This window comes from Macrobrachium rosenbergii, chromosome 53 (assembly GCF_040412425.1).
Source record: "Macrobrachium rosenbergii isolate ZJJX-2024 chromosome 53, ASM4041242v1, whole genome shotgun sequence".
Classification (NCBI taxonomy): Eukaryota; Metazoa; Arthropoda; class Malacostraca; order Decapoda; family Palaemonidae; genus Macrobrachium; species Macrobrachium rosenbergii.
Genome location: NC_089793.1, coordinates 54484046 through 54506870, shown reverse-complemented (window position 1 = coordinate 54506870; position 22825 = coordinate 54484046).

Genomic DNA, 22825 nt, shown 5'->3' with positions numbered 1-22825 from the left:
CTATTTAAATTCTTATATTTTGATGGAATGACAGACATGGACTACAATTAAATTCTTATATTTTGATGCAATGACAAGGCATGGTCCTACACTCAATTAAATTCTTTATATTTTGATGCAATGACAGGGCATAGGTCCTACACTAAATTCTTATATTTTGATGCAATGACAGACATGGTTCTACTAATTAAATTCTTATATTTTGATGCAATGACAGGGTCATGGTCCTACTAATTAAATACTTATATTTTGGAGGCAAAATGACAGGGTATAGGACTAATAATTAAAATCTTATATTTTGAGGCAATGACAGGGCATGGTCCTACTTATTAAATTCTTATATTTTGGGGCAATGACAGGGCATAGGTCCTGCTAATTAAACTCTTAAATTTTGATGGCAATGACAGGGCATGGTACACACTAATTATATTCTTACATTTTGATGCACAGGGCATGGTCCTACTAATCAAAATTTTTATATTTTGATGCAATGACAGGCATGGGACTACTAATTAAATTCTTATATTTTGATGCAATGACAGGGCATGGTCCTACTAATTAAATTCTTATATTTTGATGCAATGACAGGGTATGATCCTACTAATTAAATTCTTATATTTTGAGGCAATGACAGGTATGGTCCTACTAATCAAAATCTTATATTTTGAGGCAATGACAGGGTATGGTCCTACTAATTAAATTCTTATATTTTGAAGCAATGACAGGGCATGGTCCTACTAATCAAAAACTCCTTAATTATTTTAATTGAATGACAGGGTATGGTCCTTCTAATTAAATTCTTATATTTTATGCAATGACAGGTATGGCCTACTAATTAAATTATTATATTTTGATGGGCAATGACAGGGCATGATCTACATTAAATTCTTATATTTTGATGGCAATGACAGGGCATGGACTACTACATAAAATTTTTATATTTTGAGGCAATGACAGGGCATAGGACTATTATTTAAATTCTTATATTTTGAGGTAATGACAGGGCATGGTCCTACTAATCAAAAATTCTTATATTTTGAGGCAATGACAGGGCATGGTCTCACACATCAATTAAATTCTTATATTTTGACGAGCAATGACAGGGCACATGGACTATTAATTAAATTCTTATATTTTGATGGAATGACAGGTATATGGTCCTACATGTTCAAAAATTCTTATATTTTGAGGCAATGACTGGGCATGGTACTACTACACTAAATTCTTATATTTTGAGGCAATGACAGGGCATGGTCTACTAAATTAAATTCTTATATTTTGAGGCAACGACAGGGCATGGACTACTAATTAAATTCTTATATTTTGAGGGCAATGACAGGGCATGGGACTACCATCAAAAATTCTTATATTTTGATGCAATGACAGGGCATGGTCCTAATATTTAAATTTTTATATTTTGATGCAATGACAGGGCATAGGACTACAATCAAAATTCTTATATTTTGAGGCAATGACAGGGTATGGTCCCACTAATTAAATTCTTATATTTTGAGGCAATGACAGGGCATGGTCCTACACATTAAATTCTTATATTTTGATGCACTGACAATGCATGGTCCTACTAATTAAATTCTTGTTATATTTTGATGCAATGACAGGGCATGGACTACTAATCAAAAATTCTTATATTTTGATGCAATGTTAGGGCATGGTCCTACTAATTAAAGTTCTTATATTTTGATGCAATGACAGGGCATGGTTCTACTAATTAAATCTTATATTTTGATGCAATGACGGGGCATGATCCTATAATTAAATTCTTATATTTTGAGACAATGACAGGTATAGGACTACACATCAAAATTCTTGTATTTTCAGGCAATGACAGGGCATGGTTCTACTTAATAAATTATTATATTTTGGGGCAATAACAGGGCATGGACTACTAATCAAAATTTATATTTTGGGCAATAACAGGGTAATAGGACTACTAATTAAATTTTATATTTTGAGGCAATGACAGGGCATGGACTACTAATTAAATTCTTATATTTTGGGGCAATGACAGAGGTATGGTCCTACTATTTAAATTCTTATATTTTGATGGAATGAGAGGGCATGGTCCTACTAATTAAATTCTTATATTTTTAATGCAATGACAGGGCACGGACTACTAAATAAATTCTTATATTTTGATGCAATGACAGGGTATGGTCCTTGACTAATCAAATTCTTATATTTTGAGGCAATGACAGGACATGGGACTACATTAAATTAGCATATTTTGATGTAATGACTGGGCATGGACTACTAATTAAATTCTTATATTTGACGCAATGACAGGATATGGTCATACTAATTAAATTCTTATTTTTTGAGGCAATGACAGGGCATGGTCCTACTAATTAAATTCTTATATTTTGATGCAATGATAGGGTTGGTCCTGCTAATCAATTTTTAAATTTTAATGGAAATGATAGGGCATGTTCCTTCTAATTAAATTTTACATTTTGACGCAATGACAGGGCATGGTCCTACTAAAATTAAATTCTTATATTTTGATGCAAGCTGACAGTTTGGTCCTACTAATTAAGTGCTTGATGGAATGACAGGGCATTGTCCACTAATTAAATTCTTATATTTTGATGCAATGACAGGCATGGTCCAACTAATTTAAATTCTTATTCTTTGATGGAATGACGGGCATGATCCACTAATTAAATTCTTATATTTTGAGGCAATGACAGGGCATGGTCCTACTAATTAAGTCCTTATATTTGAGGCAATGTAGGGTATGGTCCTGCACCTAAATTCTTATATTTTGATGCAATGACGGGGCATGGTCCTACTACTTAAACTCTTATATTTTGATGCAATGACAGGGCATGGTCCTACTAATTAAATTCTTATATTTTCAGGCAATGAGGGGGCAGGGTCCTTCTAATTAAATTCTTATATTTTGATGCAATGACCTGTCATGAACATCCTAATTAAATTCTTATAATTTGATGGAATGACGGGGCATGATCCTACTAATTAAATTCTTATATTTTGATGCAATGAGAGGGCATGGTCCTACTAATTAAATTTTTATATTTTGAGGCAATGACAGGGCATGTTCTACTATTTAAATTCTTATATTTTGGAGGCAAGGACAGGGCATGGTCCTACTAATTAAATTCTTATATTTTGATGCAATGCCAGGCAGTCCTACTAATTAAATTTTTATATTTTGATGCAATAACAGGGCATGGTTCTACTAATTAAATTCTTTATTTGATGCAATGACAGGGCATGGTCCACTAAACTTTAATTTTGAGGCAATGACAGGGCATGGTCCTACTAATTAAATTCTTACAAAGACGAGGCATTGTCCTACTAATTAAATTCTTATATTTTGATGGAATGATAGGGCATGGTCCTACTATTTAAATTCTTATATTTTGAGGCAATGACAGGGCATGGTTCTAATAATTAAATTCTTACATTTTGACGCAATGACAGGCCATGGTCCTACTAATTAAATTCTTATTTTTTGAGGCAATGACAGGGCATGATATTACTAATTAAATTATTATATTTTGATGCAATGGCGGGGCATTGTTCTAATAATTAAATTCTTACATTTTGACGCAATGACAAGGTATGGTCCTTCTAATTAATTTCTTATATTTTGAGGCAATGAAAGGGCATGGTCCTACTAATTAAATTCTTATATTTTGATTTCAATGACAGGGCATGGTTCTACTAATTAAATTAAATATTTTAGTAATGACAGGGCATTTATCTTATTAATTAAATTTGCTATTTTGACACAATGACAAGGCATGGTCCTACTAATAAATCTTATATTTTGAGCAATGACAGGACATGTTCCTACTAATTAAATTTTTATATTTTGAGGCAATGATCAGAGGTATGGTTCTACTTCAAGTAAATTCATACATTTTGATGCAATGACAGGGCATGTATCCTCCTATTTAAATTTTTTTATATTTTGAGGCAATGACAGGGCATGGTCCTACTAATTAAATTCTTATATTTTGAGGCAATGACAGGGCATGGTCCTACTAATTAAATTCTTATTCTTTGATGGAATGAAGGGGCATGATCCTATTAATTGAATTCTTGTATTTTGAGGCACTGACAGGGCATGGTCCAACTAATTAAATTCTTATATTTTGAGGCAATGACAGGGTATGGTCCTACTAATTAAATTCTTATACTTTGATGCAATGACAAGGCATGGTCCTACTAATTAAATTCTTATATTTTGATGCAATGACAGTGCATCGTCCTACTGATTAAATTTCTTATATTTTGGGGCAATGACAGGGCATGGTTCTACATAGAAATTCTTATATTTTGAGGCAAGGACAGGGCATGATCCTACTAATTAAATTTTATATTTTGAGGCAATGACAGGCATGGTCCTGCCTAATTAAATACTTATAATTTGATGCAATGACAAAGTTCATGGTCCTACTAATTAAATTCTTATATTTTGAGGCAATGACGGGGCATGGTCCTTCTACTAATTAAATTCTTATACTTTGGGGCAATGAGAGGGGATGGGCAAAGTCTTATTTTTTGAGGCAATGACCTTGGTCCACTAATTAAAATTCTTATATTTTGATGCAATGATGGTCCTAGTATTGTCTCATTTTGAAAATTACAAATCTTATATTATTATAGAGGCAATGACGGGCATGGTCCTACTAATTAAATTCTTATATTTGATGTAATGACAGGGTATGGTCTTACTAATTAAACTCTTATATTTTGAGTGCAATGACAGGGCATTGTCCTACTAATTAAATTCTTATATTTTGATGGAATGACAGGGCATGATCCTACTAACTAAATTTTTTATATTTTGATGCAATGACAGGGCATGGTCATACTAAATAAACTCTTAAATTACGGCAATGACAAAGCATGGTCCTACAATTAAATTCTTATATTTTGGACGCAATGACAGGGCATGGTCCTAATAATTAAATTTTATATGTTGAGGTAATGACAGGGCATGGTCCTACTTAATTAAATTCTTATATTTTGACGCAAATGACAGGACATGGTTCTACTAATTAAATTCTTATATTTTGGGGCGATGACAGGGCATGGTCCCTGCTAATTAAATTCTTATATTTTGAGGCAATGACAAGGGCATGGTTCTAAAATTATTTTCTTACATTTCGATGCAATGACAGGGAATGGTTCCAACTATTTAAATTCTTATATTTTGAGGGGCAATGACAGGACATGGTCCTACTAATTAAATTCTTTTATATTTGAGGCAAATGACAGGGCATGGGACTTATACGTTGATGCAATGACAGGTCAACTATTAAATTCTATATTTTTGTGGCAATGACAGGGCATGGTCCTACTAATTAAATTCTTATATTTTGAGTGCAATGACAGGGCATGGTCCTACTAATTAAATTCTTATATTTTGATGGAATGACTTATTCTTTGATGGAATGAAGGGGCATGATCCTGCTAATGAAATTCTTGTATTTTTATGACAGGGCATGGTCCAACTAATTAAATTCTTATATTTGAGTAAATGACAGGGCATGGTCCTACTAATAAATTCTTATATTTTGATGCAATGACAAGGCATGGTCCTACTAATTAAATTCTTATATTTTGATGCAATGACAGGGCATGGTCTTACTAATTAAATTCTTATCATTTGATGCAATGACAGTGCATGGTCTGGATTATAATTTTGAAACACAGGGCATGGTCTCTACTAATTAAATTCTATATTTTGAGGCAATGACAGGGCATGATCCTACTATTTAAATTCTTATATTTTGAGGGCAATGACAGGCATGGTCCTACTAATTAAATACTTATATTTTGAGGCAATAACAGTTCATGGTCCTACTAATTAAATTCTTATATTTTTGAGGCAATGACAGGACAACTCTACTAATTAAATTTTATATTTTGGGCAATGAGGATGGTCCTACTAATTAAATTCTTACATTTTGAGGCAGTAAATGACAAGGCATGAGTCTCTACTAATTAAATTCTTTACATTTGATGGAATAATATGGCATGGTCCTACTAATTAAATTCTTATATTTTAATGCAATGATAGGGAATGGTCCTACTAATTAAACTCTTATATTTTGATGGAATGACAGGGCATGGTTCTACTAATTAAATTCTTATATTTTAATGCAATGACGGGGCATGGACCTAATAATTAAATTCTTATTTTTGAGGCAAATGACAGGGTATGGTTCTACTAATTAAAATCGCACATTTTGACGCAATGACAAATCATTGTCCTACTAATTAAACTCTTATATTTTGATGAATGATAGGAATGATCCTACTAATTAAATTTTTAAATTTTGATGGAATGACAGGTTTGGTCCTACTAATTATTTTCTTATATTTTACGGTAATGATAGAGGAAGGTCCTACTATTTAAATTTCTTATATTTGACTACAATGACAGGGGCATGGTCCTACTAATTAAATTCTTATATTTTGAGGCAATGACAGGGCATGGTCCTACTAATTAAATTCTTATATTTTTTGGGGCAATGACAGCATGGTCCTACTAACTAAATTCTTATATTTTGAGTCAATGACAGGGCATGGTCCTACTATTTAAATTATATTTTGATGGCAATGACGGGCAATATCACCACTAAAAATATTATATTTTGATGCAATGACAGGGCATGGTCCTACTAATTAAATTCTTATATTTTGAGGGCAATGACAGGACATGGTCCCTACTAATTAAATTCTTATATTTTTGATGCAATGACAGGGCATGGTCTTACTAATTAAATTCTTACATTTGATGCAATGACAGGTCATGGTTCTACCATTAAATTCTTATATTTTAGGCAATGACAGTGCATGGTCCAACTAATTAAATTTTATATTTTGAGGCAATGACTGGGCATGGTCCTACTAATTAAATTCTTATATTTTGATGTAATGACAGGGCATTGTCCTACTAAGTAAATTTTATATTTTGAGGGCAATGACAGGGCATGGTCCTACTAATTAAATTCTTATATTTTGAGGCAATGACAGGGCATGGTCCTACTAATTAAATTTATATTTTTAGGCAATGACAGGGTATGGTCCTGACTAATTAAATTTACACATTTTTATGCAATGACAGGGCATGGTCCTACTAATTAAATTTATATTTTGATGCAATGACAGGGCATGGTCCTACTAATTAAATTTATATTCTGAGGCAATGACAGGGCATGGTCCTACTATTTAAATTCTTATATTTTGATGCAATTACAAGGCATGGTCCTACTAATTAAATTCTTATATTTTGAGGCAATGAGAGGGCATGGTCTACTAATTAAAATTTATATTTTGAGGCAATGACAGGGTTTGGTCCTACTAATTAAATTCTTATATTTTGATGCAATGACGGGGCATGGTCCTACTATTTAAATTCTTATTTTTGAGGCAAATGACAGGGCATGGTCCTACTAATTAAAATCTTATATTTTGAGGCAATGATAGGACATGGTCCAACTTATTAAATTCTTATATTTTGATGAAATGACAGGGCATGGTCCTGCTAATTAAACTCTTAAATTTTGATGGAATGACAGGCATGGTCCTACTAATTAAATTCTTACATTTGATGGAATGACAGGACATGGTCCTACTAATTAAATTCTTATATTTTGATGCAATGACAGGGCATGGTCCTACCACTAAATTCTTATATTTTGATGCAATGACAAGGCATGGTCCTACTAATTAAATTCTTATATTTTGATGCAATGACAGGGCATGGTCTTACTAATTAAATGCTTATATTTTGATGCAATGACAGGGTATGGTACTACTAATTAAATTCTTATATTTTGAGGCAATGACAGCATGGTCCACTACTTAAATTCTTATATTTTGGTGCAATGACTGGGCATGGTCCTACTAATTAAATTCTTATATTTTGAGGGAATGACAAGGCATGGTTCTTCTAATTAAATTCTTATATTTTGAGATGCAATGACAGGGCATGGCATACTAATTAAATTTTTATATTTTGGTGCAATGACAGGGCATGATCTCACTAATTAAATTTTTATATTTTGATGCAATGACAGGGCATGTTCCCTATTATTTAAACCCTTATATTTTGAGGCAATAACAGGGCATGGTCCTACTATTTAAATTCTTATATTTTGGGGCAATGCCAGGCATAGTCCTACTAATTAAATTCTTATTTTTGATGCAATGACAGGGCATGGTCCTACTAATTAAATTTTATTTTTTGAGGTAATGACAGGCATGGTCCTACTAATTAAATTCTTATATTTTGAGGCAATGACAGGGCATGATCCTACTAATTAAATTCTTACAAAGACGAGGCATTGTCCTACTAATTAAATTCTTATATTTTGATGGAATGATAGGGCATGGTCCTACTATTTGAATTCTTTTATTTTGAGGCAATGACAGGGCATGGTTCTAATAGTTAAATTCTTACATTTTGACGCAATGACAGGGTATGGTCCTACTAATTAAATTCTTATATTTTGATGGAATGACAGGCATGGTCCTACTAATTAAATTTTTATATTTTGATGCAATGACAGGGCATGTCTACTAATTAAATTCTTACATTTTGATGCAATGACAGGGCATGGTCTAATTTTCTAATTAAACTCTTATATTTTTAGGAATGACAGGGCATTGTCCTACTAATTAAATTCTTACATTTTGATGGAATGACAGGGCATGGTCCTACTAATTAAATTGTTATATTTTAATGGCAATGACAGGGCATGGTCATACTAAATAAATTTTTTATATTTTGAGGAATGACAGGGCATGGTCCTGACTAATTAAATTCTTATATTTTGATGGCAATGACAGTGCATGGTCTACTAATTAAATTCTTATATTTTGAGGCAATGACAGGGCATGGTCCTAATATTTAAATACTTATATTTTGAGGCAATGACAGGGCATGGTCCTACTAATTAAATTCTTACATTTTGACACCAATGACAGGGCATGGTCCTACTAATTAAATTCTTATATTTTGATGCAGTGATGGGCATGGTCCTACTAATTAAATTCTTATATTTTGAGGCAATGACAGGGCATGGTCCACCAATTAAATCCCCATTTTTGAGTGCAATTTGGTCCTACTAATTAAATTCTTATATTTTGATGCAATGACGGGCATGATCCTACTAATTAAATTTTTATTTTTGTGCAATGACAGGGCATGGTCCTACTAACAAATTCTTATATTTTGAGGCAATAACAGGGCATGGTTCAACTAATTAAATTCTTATATTTTGATGGAATGACAGGGCATGATCCTACTAATTAAATTTCTATATTTTGAGTGCAATGACAGGGCATGGTCCTACTAATTAAATTTTTATATTTTGAGGCAATGACAGGGCATGGTCCTACTAATTAAATTCTTATATTTTGATGCAATGATAGGGGCATGGTCCTACTAATTAAATTCTTATATTTTGGGGATTTAAATGACAGGGCATGGTCCACTAATTAAATTCTTATATTTTGAGGCAATGACAGGCATGGTTCTACTAATTAAATTTTACATTTTTGACGCAATGACAAGCATAGTCCTACTAATTAAATTTTTATATTTTGAGGGCAATGACAGGCATGGTCGTACTAATTAAATTCTTATATTTTGATGCAATGACAGGCATGGTTCTACTAATTAAATTTATATTTTGATGCAACAACAGTGGCATGGTCCTACTAATTAAATAATTATATTTTGAGGCAATGACAGGGCATGGTCCTACTAATTAAATTTTTATATTTTGAGGTCAATGACAGGCATGGTCCTGCTAATTTAAATTCTTATATTTTGATGCAATGATAGGGCATGGTCCTACTAATTAAACTTTAATTTTGGAATGATGCATATTTTGATGCAATAAGGGCATGGTCCTACTAATTAAATTTTATATTTTGATGCAATGACAGGCATGATCCTACTAATTAAATTCTTATATTTTGATGAATGATAGGGCATGGTCCTACTAATTAAATTCTTATATTTTGATGCAATGACAGGGCATGGTCTTACTAATTAAAATCTTATATTTTGATGCAATGATGGGCATGATCCTACTAATTAAATTCTTATATTTTGAGGCAATGACAGGGCATGGTCCTACTAATTAAATTCTTATATTTTGATGCAATGACGGGGCATGATCCTACTAATTAAATTCTTATACTTTGATGGAATGACTCTGCATGATCCTACTAATTAAATTTTTATATTTTGATACAATGACACGGCATGGTTCTACTAATTAAACTTTTATATTTTAAGGCAATGACAGGGCATGGTCCTACTAATTAAATTCTTATATTTTGATGCAATGAGAGGGATTCTACTTAATTAAATTCTTATATTTTAATGCAATGACAAGGCATGGTCCTACCAATTTAAATTCTTATATTTTGATGCAATGACAGGCATAGTCCTACTAATTAAATTCTTATATTTTGATGCAATGACACGGCATGGTTCTAATTAATTAAATTCTTATATTTTGATGCAATGACAGGTATGGTCCTACTAATTAAATTCTTATTTTAATGGAATGACAGGGCAAGGGTCTAATAATTAAAATCACTTATATTTTGAGGGCAATGACAGGGCATGGTCCTACTTATTAAATTCTTATATTTTGAGGCAATAACAGGGCATGGTTCTGCTAATTAAATTTATATTTTTTGAGGCAATGATAGGGCACAGATCCTACTATTTAAATTCTTATATTTTGACGCAATGACAGGGCATGGTTCTACTAATTAAATTCTTACATTTTGACGGAATGACAGGGGCATGGTCCTACTAATTAAAATTCTTATATTTTGATGCAATGACAGGGCATGGTCCTACTAATTAAATTCTTATATTTTGATGCAATGATGGGTCATGATCCGACTAATTAAATTATTATATTTTGAGGGAATGACAGGCATGGTCCTACTAATTAAATCCTTATATTTTGAGGCAATGACAGGGTATGGTCCAACTAATTAAATTCTTATATTTTGAAGCAATGACGGGGCATGGTCCTAATTAAAATTCTTATATTTTGCATGCAATGACAGGGCATGGTCCTCCTAATTAAATTCTTATATTTTGATGGAATGACAGGCATGGTCCTACTAATTAAATTTCTATATTTTGATGCAATGACAGGGCATGATCCTACTAATTAAATTATTATATTTTTGATGGCAATGACAGGGCATGGTCCTACTAATTAAATTCTTATATTTTTGGCATTGACAGGGCATGGTCCTACTAATAAATTCTTATATATTTAAGGACAATGACGGGACATGATGCTACTAATTAAATTCTTATATTTTGAGGCAATAACAGGGCATGGTCCTACTAATTAAATTCTTATATTTTTAGGCAATGACAGGGCATGGTCCTACTAATTAATTCTATATTTTGATGCAATGACAGGGCATGGTTCTACTAATTAAATTCTTATATTTTGATGCAATGACAGTGGCATGGTCCTACTAATTAAATTCTTATATTTTGAGGCAATGACATGGTATGGTCCTACTAATTAAATTCTTATATTTTGAGGCAATGACAGGCATGGTCCTAATAATTAAATTCTTACATTTTGATGCAATGACAGGGCATGGTCCTACCCATTAAATTCTTATATTTTGATGCAATGACGGGGCATGGTCATACTAATTAAATCTTATATTTTGATGGCAAATGAAGGGCATGGTCCTACTAATTAAATTCTTATATTTTGATGCAATGACAGGGCATGGTCCTGCTAATTAAATTCTTATTTTTTGATGCAATGACAGGGCATGGTCCTACTAATTAAACTCTTATATTTTGATTGAATGACAGGGTATGGTCCTACTAATTAAATTCTTATATTTTGATGCAATGACATGGCATGGTCCTACTAATTAAATTCTTTTATTTTGACAGCAATGACAGGGGCATGGTCCTACTAATTAAATTTTATATTTTGAGGCAAATGACAGGGCATGGTGGTCCAATTAAATTTTATATTTTTGATGCAATGACAGGGCATGGTCCTAATACTAAATTCTTATATTTTGATGGAATGACAGGACATGGTCCTACTAATTAAATTCTTATATTTTTGTGCAATGACAGGGCATGGTCCCTACTAAAAATTTTATATTTTGAGGCAATGACAGGGCATGGTCCTACTAATTAAATCTTATATTTTGGGGCAATAACAGGCATGGTCCTACTAATTAAATTCTTATATTTTGATGCAATAACAGGGCATGGTCTCTAATCTACTACAGGGCAAATTCTGACATTTTTGATGCAAATTACAAAGCATGGTCCGACTAATTAAATTTTATATTTTGATGCAATGACGGGGCATAGTCCTACTAATTAAATTTTTATATTTTGATGCAATGACAGTACATGTGGTCCTACTAATTAAATTCTACATTTTATTGCAATTACAGGGCACTATCCTACTAATTAAATTCTTATATTTTTACATGCAATGAGAGGGCATATAAGTCCTTCTAATTAAATTCTATTTGATGCAATGACAGAGCATGGTTCTACCAATTAAATTTATACTTTTGATGCAATGACGGGCATGGTCCTACCAATTAAATTTATATTTTGAGGCACGACAGATATATCCTACTAATTAAAATTCATTTTTTGAGGCAATGACAGGGCATGGTCCTACTTATTAAATTTATTTGATGCAATGATAGGCATGGTCCTACTAATTAAATTCTTATATTTTGAGGGCAATGACAGGGCATGGTCCTACTAATCAAAAATTCTTATATTTTGAGGCAATGACAGGGCATGGGTACTACATTAAATTCTTATATTTTGAGGCAATGACAGGGCATGGTCCTACTAATTAAATTCTTATATTTTGAGGCAATGACAGGGCATGGTCCTACTAATTAAATTCTTATATTTTGAGGCAATGACAGGGCATGGTCCTACTAATTAAATTCTTATATTTTGAGGCAATGACAGGGCATGGTCCTACTAATTAAATTCTTATATTTTGAGGCAATGACAGGGCATGGTCACATAAAAATTTTTATATTTTACAATGACAGGTATAGACTACACATCAAAAATTCTTTATAAGGGCAATTTAAGGACAATTAAAAATTTATATTTTGAGGCAATGACAGGGCATGGTCCTACTTATATTTAGAGGCAATAATTAAATTCTTATATTTTGAGGCAATGACAGGGCAGGTCCTTCTAATTAAATTCTTATATTTTTGATGCAATGACCTGTCATGAACATCCTAATAAATTCTTACCTTTGATGGAATGATCAAATACTGATCCTACTAATTAAATCTATATTTTGATGCAATGAGAGGCATGGATCCTACTAATTAAATTTTTATATTTTGAGGCAAATGACAGGGCATGTTCCTACTATTAAAACTACATTTTGAGTGCACAGGGCATGGTTCACCTATCAAATTCCATTTTGGGGCAATGCCAGGCATAGTCCCACTAATTGCACCCTTATAATTGAGGCAAACAGGGCATGGTTCACTAATTAAATTTATATTTGAGGGAATGACAGGGGGCATGGTCCTACTAATTAAATTTATATTTTTGAGGCAATGACAGGGCATGGTCAATTAATTAAATTCTTATATTTTGACAAAGACAATGAGGCATTGTCTACTAATTAAATTCTTATATTTTTGATGGAACGATAGGCATGGTCCTGTAATTAAATTCATATTTTTGAGGCAATGACAGGCATGGTTCTAATAATTAAATTTTTTATTTTTTGGGTCAATGACAGGGCATGGGTCTAATTAAAGTTCCTTATTTTTGAGGCAATGACAGGGCATGGTCCTACTAATTAAAATTATTATATTTTGATGCAATGGTGGGGCATTGTTCTAATAATATTTTGAAATTCGACAATATGGTCCTTCTAATGAATTTCTTATATTTTGAGGCAACAAAGGCATGGTCCTACTAATTAAATTCTTATATTTTGATGCAATGACAGGGCATGGTTCTACTAATTAAATTCTTACATTTGACGCAATGACAAAGGGCATGGCAAGGCATGGTCCCTGTAATAAATTTTACATTTTGACGCAATGACAAGACATGTTCCTACTAACTAAATTCTTATTTTTGAGGCAATGACGGGGCATGGTCCTACTAATTAAATTCTTACATTTTGATGGAATGACAGGGCTTGGTCCAACTAATTAAAATCTTATATTTTGAGGCAATGACAGGCATGTTCCTGCCCAATAAATTCTTATATTTTGATACAATGACAGGTTCATGGACCTACTAATTAAAAGCTTATTTTTGATGGAATGAAATGATCCTACATCTGAATTCTGTATTTGGGCACTACTAATTAAATTCTTATATTTTGATGCAATGACAGGGCATGGTCCTACTAATTAAACTCTTATACTTTGATGCAATGACAGGGCATGGTCCTACTAATTAAGTTCTTATATTTTAAGAACAATGACAGGGCATGTTCCTACTAATTAATTCTTATCATTTTGAAGCAATGACTAGCATCGTTCTACTAATTAAATTCTTACATTTTGACAATGACAGGCATGGTTCTACTAATTAAATTCTATATTTTAATGAAGGACAGGGCATGATCCTCTACTACTAATTAAATTCTTATATTTTGAGGCAATGACAGGCATGGTCCTACTAATTAAATACTTATATTTACAAGGCAGTGACAGTGCATGGTTTACTAATTAAATTCTTATACATTTTTGAGGCAAATGACAGGGCATGGTCCTACTATTTAAATACTTATATTTTGGGCAATGACAGGCATGGTTCTACTAATTAAAATTCTATTTTTGAGGCAATGACAGGGTATGGTCTACTATTTAAATTCTTATATTTTGATGCAATAATATGGCATGGTCTACTAATTAAATTCTTATATTTTGATGCAATGATAGGAATGGTCCTACTAATTAAATTCTTTATATTTTGAGGCAATGACAGGGGTATGGTTCTACACTAATTAATATCTTGTATGACGGGGCATGGTCAATGTCTCTTATATTTGAGGCATGGCATGGTCCTACTAATTAAATTCTTATGTTTTTGAGGGCAATGACAGGGCATGGGTCTACTAAGAAATAAATTCTTATATTTTGATGCAATTTTAAGCATGGTCTACTAATTAAATTTTTAAATTTTGATGGAATGACAGGGCATGATCCTACTAATTAAATTTCTATATTTTGACGGCAATGATAGGGCATGGTCCTACTAATTAATTTTTATATTTGAGGCAATGACAGGGCATGGTCCTACTATTTAAATTTTATATTTTGAGGCAATGACAGGGCATGGTCCTACTAATAAATTCTTATATTTTGGGGCAATGACAGGGGCATGGTCCTACTAATTAAATTTTATATTTTGAGGCAATGACAGGGCATGGTCCTACTAATTAAATTATTATATTTTGAGGTGCAATGACAAGGCATGGTCCTACTAATTAAATTCTTATATTTCGATGCAATGACGGGGCATGGTCCTACTAATACAAATTCTTTATTTTGAGGAGCATGGTCTACTCAGCAATTCTTATATTTTGAGGGCAATGACAGGGTACATTTTGACGCAATGACAAGACATGTTCACACCAAATTTTTATATTTTGAGACAATGACAGGGTCATGGTATCTACACACCAAATTCTTAAATTTTGAGGAATGATATAGGGCGTAAAATTTAATGTCCTACTACATTCAAATTCTTATATTTTGATGCAATGACAGGGCATGGTCCTACAAAAATTTATTTAATTAAATTTTATATTTTGAGGCAATGACAGGGGAACTACACATCAAAAATTCTTATATGTGCAAATGACAGGCAAACGACATACATCAAATTCTTATATTTTGAGGAATGACAGGGTATGATCTACACACCAAATTCTTATATTTTGATACACATCAATGATTTTGAGGAATGTGCTATTTTGAGGCACATCTAAAACTTATATTTTGAGGCAATGACAGGGCATGCCTACACTAATTAAATTTTATATTTTGAGGCAATGACAGGCATAGGCCTACTAATAAAAAATTCTTATATTTTGAGGCAATGACAGGGTATAGTTCCTACACATTAAATTCTTATATTTTGAGGCAATGACAGGGCATAGTGCCTACACATCAAAAATTTTATATTTTTGAGGCAATGATTCTTATAGGGCAATAGGACCACATCACCAAAATTCTTATATTTTGAGGCAATGACAGGGATAGGACTGCATCAAAAATTCTTATATTTTGATAGGACTACACATCAAAAATTCTTATATTTTGAGGCAATGACAGGGTATAGGACACACATCAAAAATTCTTATATTTTGAGGCAATGACAGGGCATAGGACTACACATCAAAAATTCTTATATTTTGAGGCAATGACAGGGTATAGGACTACACATCAAAAATTCTTATATTTTGAGGCAATGACAGGGCATGGTCCTACACATCAAAAATTCTTATATTTTGAGGCAATGACAGGGCATAGGACTACACATCAAAAATTCTTATATTTTGAGGCAATGACAGGTATGGACTACACATCAAAAATTCTTATATTTTGAGGCAATGACAGGGTATGGACTACATCAAAAATTCTTATATTTTTGAGGCAATGACAGGATATGGACTACACATCAAAAATTCTTATATTTTGAGGCAATGACAGGAATAGGACTACACATTAAAATTCTTATATTTTGATGCAATGACAGGGCATAGGGACTACTAACAAAAATTTTATATTTTGAGGCAATGATAGGCATGGACTACACACCAAATTCTTATATTCTTTATTTTGGAGGCAATGACAGGGCATAGGACTATGCATCAAAAATTTTATATTTTGAGGCATAGGGTACATTTTACAAAAAATTCTTATATTTTGAGGCAATGACAAAAATGGGCCTACACATCAAAAATTCTTATATTTTGATTTGCAATGACAGGGTATAGGACTACACATCAAAAATTCTTATATTTTGATGCAATGACAGGGCATAGGACTGTCCATCAAAAACTTATATTTTGAGGCAATTACTACACATCAAAAATTTATATTTTGAGGCAATGACAGGGTATGGTCCTACACATCAAAAAAATTATTATATTTTGAGGCAATGACAGGGAATATACATCAAAAGGCCTACACAGGGTATAGACACATCAAAATTCTTATATTTTGAGGCAATGACAGGATATGGTCACACATCAAAAATTCTTATATTTTGAGGCAATGACAGGGCATAGGACTACACAAAAAATTCTTATATTTTGAGGCAATGACAGGGCATAGGACTACACATCAAAAATTCTTATATTTTGACAGGGCAATACACATCAAAAATTCTTATAATTTTGGCAATGCCAGGGTATAGGAACACACATCAAAAAATTCTTATATTTTGAGGCAATGACAGGGTATAGGACCTACACATCAAAATTATATTTTGAATGATAGGTATAATTCAAAAATTTTATATTTTGAGGCAATGACAGGGCATGGTACTACATAAAAATTCTTATATTTTGAGGCAATGATAGGACTACACATCAAAAATTCTTATATTTTGAGGCAATGACAGGGCATAGGACTACATTAAATTCTTATATTTTGAGGCAATGACAGGGCATGGTCCTACATTTTACAATTAAATTCTTATATTTTGAGGCAATGACAGGGTATGGTGACTACTAATCAAAAATTCTTATATTTTGAGGCAATGACAGGGTATGGCAATGACTACACACAAAAATTGTTATATTTTGAGGCAATGACAGGGCATGGACTACACATCAAAAAATTCTTATATTTTGAGGCAAATGCAATGACAGGGCATAGGACTACACATCAAAAATTCTTATATTTTGATGCAATGACAGGGGCATGAGGGATCTACTACATCAAAATTAATCTTATATTTTTGACTGGGCATAGGATGATCAAAAATTCTATATTTTGAGGGCAATGACAGGCATAGGACTCCATCAAAAATTCTTATATTTTGAGGCAATGACAGGCATAGGACTACACATCAAAAATTCTTATATTTTGAGGCAATGACAGGGTTATAGGACTACACATCAAAATTCTTATATTTTGAGGCAATGACAGGCATAGGACTACACATCAAAAATTCTTATATTTTGAGGCAATGACAGGGCATACGCAATGACAGGGCATGGACTACATCAAAAACATTTTGAGGCAATGACAGGCATAAATTTATATTTTGAGGGCAATGACAGGCATAATTCTTATATTTTGAGGCAATGACAGGGCATGAGGACTACACATCAAAAATTCTTATATTTTGAGGCAATGACAGGGTACAGGACTACGATCAAAAATTTTTATATTTTGGAGGCAATGACAGGGCATAGGACTACACACATCAAAATATTTTATATTTTGAAAATTGGGCATTATATTTTTGAGGCAGGGCATAGGACTACACATCAAAAATTTTATATTTTGAGGCAATGACAGGGCATAGGACTACACATCAAAAATTCTTATATTTTGAGGCAATGACAGGGCATAGGACTACACATCAAAAATTCTTATATTTTGAGGCAATGACAGGTATAGGACTACACATCAAAAATTCTTATATTTTTGAGTATAGGCTACCATCAAAAATTCTTAATGTTTTACTTGTTTTACCAGACTGAGGCTGATTAACAGCCTCCTAGGGCTGGCCCGAAGGATTAGACTTGTTTTACATGACTAAGAAGAACCATTAACTTTCTTATATTTTGAGGCAATGACATTATAAGAGCCTACAATAAAATTTCATCATTGGCCATGGGATTTTGAGGCCCATCGAATGACATGACAGGCAATGACAGGTTATAGGACTACACATCAAAAATTCTTATATTTTGAGGCAATGACAGGGCATAGGACTACACATCAAAAATTTTTATATTTTGAGGCAAATGACAGGGCATAGGACTACATTTAAAATTCTTATATTTTGAGACAATGACAGGTATAGGTACTACTACATCAAAAATTATTATATTTTGAGGCAATGACAGGTGACATCAAAAATTCTTATATTTTGAGGCAACAACAGGGCATAGGGACTACAACATCAAAAAATTCTTATATTTTGACAATGACAGGGTATAGATCATCAAAAATTTTATATTTTGAGGCAATGACAGGTTATGGACTACACATCAAAATTCTTATATTTTGAGGCAATGACAGGGGCATAGGACTACACATCAAAAAAATTTTATATTTTGGACAATGACAGGGCATAGGTACACATCAAAAATTCTTATATTTTGAGGCAATGACAGGTTATAGGACTACATCAAAAATTTATATTTTGAGGCAATGACAGGGCATAGGACTACACATCAAAAATTCTTATATTTTGAGGCAATGACAGGGCATAGGACTACACATTAAAAATTCTTATATTTTGAGACAATGACAGGGTATAGGACTACGCATCAAAAATTCTTATATTTAGAGGCAATGACAGGTTATAGGACTACACATCAAAAATTCTTATATTTTGAGGCAATGACAGGGCATAGGACTACACATCAAAAATTCTTATATTTTGAGGCAATGACAGGGCATAGGACTACACATCAAAAATTCTTATATTTTGAGGACAATGATAGGGTATAGGACTACACATCAAAAAAAAATTTTGAGGCAATGACAGGGTATAGGACTACACATCAAAAATATTTTTGAGGCAATAACAGGGCAGGACTACACACATCAAAAATTCTTATATTTTGAGGCAATGACAGGGTATAGACTACACATCAAAAATTCTTATATTTTGAGGCAATGACAGGGCATAGGACTACACATCAAAATTTTATATTTTGAGGCAATGACTAGGACTACACATCAAAAATTCTTATATTTTGAGGCAATGACTACACATCAAAAATTCTTATATTTTTGAGGCAATGACAGGGTATAGGACTACACATCAAAAATTCTTATATTTTGAGGCAATGATGTATAGGACTAAACATCAAAAATTCTTATATTTTGAGGCAATGACAGGGTATAGGACTACACATCAAAAATTCTTATATTTTGAGGCAATGACAGGGTATAGGACTACACATTAAAAATCTTATATTTTGAGGCAATGACAGGTATAGGACTACACATCAAAAATTCTTATATTTTGAGGCAATGACAGGGTATAGGACTACACATCAAAAATTCTTATATTTTGAGGCAATGACAGGGTATAGGACTACACATCAAAAATTCTTATATTTTGAGGCAATGACAGGGTATAGGATGACACATCAAAAATTCTTATATTTTGCAATGACAGGGTATAGGACTACACATCAAAAATTCTTATATTTTGAGGCAATGACTTATATTTTGAGGGTAAGGACTACACATCAAAAATTCTTATATTTTGAGGCAATGACAGGGCATAGGACTACACATCAAAATTTTATATTTTGAGGCAATGACAGGGTATAGGACTACACATCAAAAATTCTTATATTTTGAGGCAATGACAGGGTATAGGACTACACATCAAAAATTCTTATATTTTGAGGCAATGACAGGGTATAGGACTACATCAAAATTCTTATATTTTGAGGCAATGACAGGACTACACATCAAAAATTCTTATATTTTGAGGCAATGACAGGGCATGGGGACTACACATCAAAAATTCTTATATTTTGAGGCAATGACAGGGCATAGGACTACACATCAAAAATTCTTATATTTTGAGGCAATGACAGGGCATAGGGACTACACATCAAAAATTCTTTTGAGGCAATGACAGGTATAGGACTACACATCAAAAATTCTTATATTTTGAGGCAATGACAGGTATAGGACTACACATCAAAAATTCTTATATTTTGAGGCAATAAATGACAGGGCATGGATTAACACATCAAAAATTCTTATATTTTGAGGCAATGACAGGGAACCACATTATAGGACTAAATTCATAACTCTTCATCAAAAATTTGAGGCCCATCGAATAGTCTATTTTGCCAACAAAGGGCAATGACAATGACAGGTTATAGGACTACACATCAAAAATTTTATATTTTGAGGCAATGACAGGGCATGGGACTACACATCAAAAATTCTTATATTTTTGACAGGGATAGGACTACACATCAAAAAATTATATTTTGAGGCAATGAGGCATAGGACTACACAGAAAAAATTCTATAAAGACTTATATTTTGAGGCAATGATAGGATTACACATCAAAAATATATTTTGACTACATCATCAAAAATTCTTATATTTTGAGGCAATGACAGGGTATAGGACTACACATCAAAAATTCTTATATTTTGAGTCAATGACAGGGCATAGGACTACACATCAAAAATTTATTTTGAGGCAATGACATTTTGAGGCATATTTTGAGGCAATGACAGGGCATAGGACTACACATAAAAAATTTTTATATTTTGAGGCAATGACAGGGCATAGGACTACACATCAAAAAAAAATTCTTATATTTTGATTTTGAGGCAATGACAGGGTATAGGACTACACATCAAAATTCTTATATTTTGAGGCAATGACAGGGTATAGGACTACACATCAAAATTCTTATATTTTGAGGCAATGACACATAGGACTACACATCAAAAAACTTATATTTTGAGGCATCAAAAATGAGCAATGGCATAGGACTACACTCAAAATTCTTATATTTTGAGGCAATGACAGGGCATAGGACTACACATCAAAAATTCTTATATTTTGATTTTGAGCAATGAATGACAAAAGGGCTTATATTTTGAGGCAATGACAGGTTATAGGACTACACATCAAAAATTCTTATATTTTGAGGCAATGACAGGGCATAGGACTACACATCAAAAATTCTTATATTTTGAGGCAATGACACATAGGACTACACATCAAAAATTCTTATATTTTGAGGCAATGACAGGGTATAGGATACACATCAAAAATTCTTATATTTTGAGGCAATGACAGGGTATAGGACTACACATCAAAACTTATATTTGAGGCAATGACTAATTATAGGACTACACATCAAAAATTCTTATATTTTGAGGCAATGACAGGGCATAGGACTACACATCAAAAATTCTTATATTTTGAGGCAATGACAGGGTATAGGACTACACATCAAAAATTCTTATATTTTGAGGCAATGACAATAGGACTACATCAAAATTCTTATATTTTGGAGGCAATGACAGGGTATAGGACTACACATCAAAATTCTTATATTTTGAGGCAATGACAGGGTATAGGACTACACATCAAAATTTTTATATTTTGAGGCAATGACAGGGGTATGGGACACATCAAAATTCTTATATTTTGAGGCAATGACAGGGTATAGGACTACACAAAAAATTCTTATATTTTGAGGCAATGACAGGGCATAGGACTACACATAAAAAAATTCTTATATTTTGAGGCAATGACAGGGTATAGGACTACACATCAAAAATTCTTATATTTTGAGGCAATGACAATAGGATACACATCAAAAATTTTATATTTTGAGGCAATGACAGGCATAGGACTACACATCAAAATTCTTATATTTTGAGGCAATTTTGACTACACATCAAAAATTCTTATATTTTGAGGCAATGACAGTGCATAGGACTACACATCAAAAATTCTTATATTTTGAGGCAATGACAGGGCATAGGACTACACATCAAAAATTCTTATATTTTGAGGCAATGACAGG